Genomic DNA, 4,375 nt, shown 5'->3' with positions numbered 1-4,375 from the left:
TCTCTCTCTCTCTCTCTCTCTCTCTCTCTCTCTCTCTCTCTCTCTCTGTCCTTGTTTTGTACTGGAAATTTAACTGATGACCTTAATTGCTTTTGCCAGCCAGGTGCTTGCCACTAAACTATATCTCAGGCAATCATCTCTTCTTTGGTTGGACATTGTCAAGCATATTTTTCTTTTAGGGAAAAAATTTATATTTTATCTCCTGAGTCTTTCATGCTAGTAGATATCTCTACTGTTTTCTATGTGTCAGTGATCTCTTGATTAGTTATAATATTGAATTTCATTTCTCACAGAACTTTATGGATATTACTCTCTCGTTTTTGTAGAGTTAAGTATCATGGCGAATTCTGAAGTGATACAACTTTATTTCCTTCATTTCTTTGTGGTTTGCTTTTTTCTTGACTATCTGAAAAATTATTTCTTTATTCTTGGCATTCAGTGGTTCTAATAAGGTATGTCTCACGGAATATACTGCATCTAATATTCTTAAGTATCATTAACTACTTTGTTTGAGTATACAATGATTCTTTAATACATCTACTTATTTTTATTCATTGTAGAGAAATTTATTGTGCAGAAATTTGAATATGTATTAAAGTAGAATTTTGCTTCACGAATATTGTAGTCTTTTTTTGAATCATAATATATATTGCAATATACATTACATGACTGTTGATCACATTTTCCCCCATCTTTTTGTCCCTTTCATCTGAATTCACTCAGATTAGCTCCATTTTACCTTCTGTACTGCAATTCAGTTGTTTCTATTCTCTCTCTGTGTGCTTCTAATTTACTTATTTCCATAATCATGTTGCTTAGTCTCCAATTTGTCCTCATAGATAGTAATCTCGTTTTCCATCTCATTAATCTTAATATTTTGTTGGGATGCTTTTATTGTATTCCATTCAGATTCTTATTAGGATGTTCTCAATGTACAGTAACTGGGGGACTTTCCCTCCACTTCCCAAGTCATATTTTATTAGAATTCAGTGACTAAGCACGTGAGTCGTGAGCAAACACTGTCTCCTTCTACTAAGCATTTGCTAGCATGTGGCCATCATAAGTCACTTAAGGACTTTCTGCCTCAAGTTTTTAGTCTATTAAATGAAAACAGTATATATTTACTGCACAAGATCTGCTGGAGGATGAAAGGAATAGATGCATACATAAAGAATAGTGCCTGGCATTTTTGCTGATTATTTTTGTTTTTGTGTATAATGGTTCATTTTATGTGTCAGTTTAGCTAGGCTATGGTAACCAGTTGCCTAGTCAAACATGACTATACATGATTCTGTGGAAGTATTTGAAAGATACAATTAATGTTTTATTCTGTAGATTTTAGGTATTCTTCACAATGCGAGTAGGTTTTATTCAGCAAGCTGAAGGTAATAAGAGGAAAATACTTGAATTCCCCCAGGGTGGAAAGAATTCTGCCTCCACATTGTTTTTTGGCTCAAGACTTCCTGAAACATCAGTTCCTGGTAGAATTTCCAGCCTGCCAGCCTGCCCTGTCAATTCTGACAGTTATGTGATGGAATTCACTCATTTTTGCCTTCTATTTTTTCTTTTTTTAGATTTATCTCATTTTTGTTTGATACATAATACTTATACAAACTTATGGGGTGAAATGTGAAAGTTTCAATCCATATGTACCTTGTGTAGGGACCAAAGAAGGGGAGTGAGCACATTGATCAGTTCAGACACTTATTGTTTCTTTGTGGTAAAACATTTAACATTCTCTCTTATAGTTTTAAAAGGATATAGTGTGTTATTACTGATTGGGGTCCTCCTACATGCAGTAGCACAGGAGAACTTGTTTTACTTTAACTGCAGCTTTGTACCCACTGATTAACCTCTCACTGTCTATCGGAGCCCCCCGCCACTTTTTTAATCCTCTTATAACCATTAGTTTATGTCTTATTTCTTTTTTTCCCATAATTTTATTGATAAACAAATAGCAATGAGACAGTTTCAAATCAAATCGCTAGGACAGTTTCAATAATTAACACGCTGCATACATTCTTCTTAGTGGTTAATTGCTGTACAAGGTGCAGACTTGAGATCCTATTTACAAACACCATTAGAACAAATCATTCTATTCATTAACAGAATGTAACTATATATCTATCCTAACCACTTTGAATACACAGATACAAAATGGACATTCATCTGTATACCCTTTTTTTGTTAAGTTCCGTTATTGAATATTATAGGTGTGTAAACTCAGCAAAATATTCTAAAAGAGTCCAGTATCCCATAATAGTATTGGGTCTTCCGCTTAACTGGCAATGTTAGAAATTGTTGACCTGAGTTCCCCACAGCTCAACATAACAGCATGGCTTTACTTCCTATATTTCGTCTTCATACTTTTCTACTGGATGGTTAAGACCAAGGTAAAGGAGGACCTATGCAACAAGAGTTGTATCTTTTGGGTCTGATAAGGTCAGTGAAATCCCCTCAGGATTTATCCTGAGATCCTGTACCTCTAATTTATGTCTTGTTTCTATGAGAACAATTTTGTTTAAGATTCCACAATGCATATTAGTGAAATTAGTGAATAATGATATTTTTTTACCTGGCTTATTTCACTGAATACCATGTCCTCCAGGGCTTTTTTTGTTGCCATGGATGACAGAAATATTTTTATGGTGAAATAGTATTCTATTAGACATACATGCTACCTCTTTTTTAATTCACTGACTGTTGATGGTCACTTAGGTCTTGGTAATGGTGAGTAGTTCTTTTTAATAAGCAGGGAAGTGTAGGCATCTCTTTTACATACTGATTTCATTTCCTTTTGATGTATATTCATTGGTGGAATGTTTGCTTCATTACATTTTTCTATTTTTAATTTTTCAGGAACATTCATATTATTTTCTTTAATTGGTTGTATTAAATTACTTTCTTCAACTCAATATATGAAGCTTTTGGTTTCCCTGTATTTTCTCTGATATTTATTTTTTGTCATTCTTACTTGAATAAGGTGATATGTTGTTGTAATTTTTGATTTGTATTTGCTTGATGAGTAGTAATATTGAGTATATTTTTGTATAGAGTATTGTTAGCCATTTGTGTGTGTTTTTTTGAGAAATGTGAAAAGCAATCTCTATTTTTCTCTCCCTATACTACTGATTTTATTTCTCTGAGGAACCCTAAATAATACAGCACATAATCAATATTTGCATGGATTCTGGTGATTCTCCTTCTCCTGATGTTTGTGTGGTTCTGGCTCTGGTCGGCCAGAGTAGATATGACTGCCTGACTCTTTTCCTACAAAATCTGAGGTGCTTTTCACCACAGGGATGGGGATTTTGTATTCAATTCACTGTGCTATTGGGAATGACAGAGAGAGGCAGGGAGTGAAATACTGCACAATTTGAAAACTCAGACTGATTTTTCCTCTGAGATCTTGTGCACTGTCTTATAACATGTTAGTTTCTTGGCTGGAGTGCTCATGTTTTTCCTGCAGATGACTCCACTGGAGTTTGATCTCTGTGTTGCCTGGGAGCCTTCTAGGTTCTTGCAAAGAAGGTCAAGCACCTGTTCAAAGGGAAGAAACATCTGAGATGAGGTAAAGGAAAAAGAAAAAGTGAAAAAATATATGTATATATACAAGAGAGCTTGGATAATTGTGATTCTAACTTCCCCTAGTCTATTGAAAGGAACAGCTTATGCATATTTTTTCTCTATCCTTTGCAATTTTTGACCCATGTCGCATGATTATATCTGGTAATCTGAACAACTCATTTGAAGACAATGATATGTAGTATAACAACCATTGTTCATTTCCTATCATTTTGTTTAGTGAAATTCTGCATTGTTGCCAGTGATTAAAAATTTTTTTTTTTTAATTCTTCTTCCAAAATTTTTAAGTAAGGTCAGCTCTTATGTTCTCTTCCTTGGTGACACCAATTCCTCCCAGCCACTTGTATCCACTGTATTTAGGAACAACACAGTGATCAGTCAATTTATGGACAGACTATGGTACTCCATGGGCAGCACCACTGGTAACCCTCAAAACTGTGTTAATGCACCATGAACCTTCTGGAAGGTGATGCCACAGCTATGAGTACAAAGGATTTGTGGAGATTGTGTTGCTGCAGAGTCTTCTGTCATTGGTATTATTTTTTGAAGATTAGTGTATGTATTAAATATGCTTTTTGATATTTTTCTCTTAGAAATTTAATTGTTTTTTAGAGGTAATGCCTTTAGTTTCTAGTATTGGAAAAGGCCAAAAATAGCATCATACTCATAATATCCAACTAGCCAGTGTTTATAAAATTTTTATTTATCATCTACAGTTAGTTCATGTATGAGTGCTTCACCCCCAGACCCCAGATCATTAGAAAATTTTCTGGACATTGCTATTGCTGTA

The 4,375-nt window shown here is 34.4% G+C and overlaps 1 pseudogene; it reads left to right on the top strand.

The window, feature by feature from the left end:
• Positions 1–1,354: 1,354 nt before the first annotated feature.
• LOC101591355 overlaps positions 1,355–4,375 on the top strand; it is a 63,043-nt pseudogene continuing 60,022 nt past the window's right edge.

The sequence above is a fragment of the Octodon degus genome, unplaced genomic scaffold (genome assembly GCF_000260255.1).
Source record: "Octodon degus isolate 3935 unplaced genomic scaffold, OctDeg1.0 scaffold00234, whole genome shotgun sequence".
Lineage (NCBI taxonomy): Eukaryota > Metazoa > Chordata > Mammalia > Rodentia > Octodontidae > Octodon > Octodon degus.
This window is presented reverse-complemented; position numbering and strand designations above follow the sequence as displayed.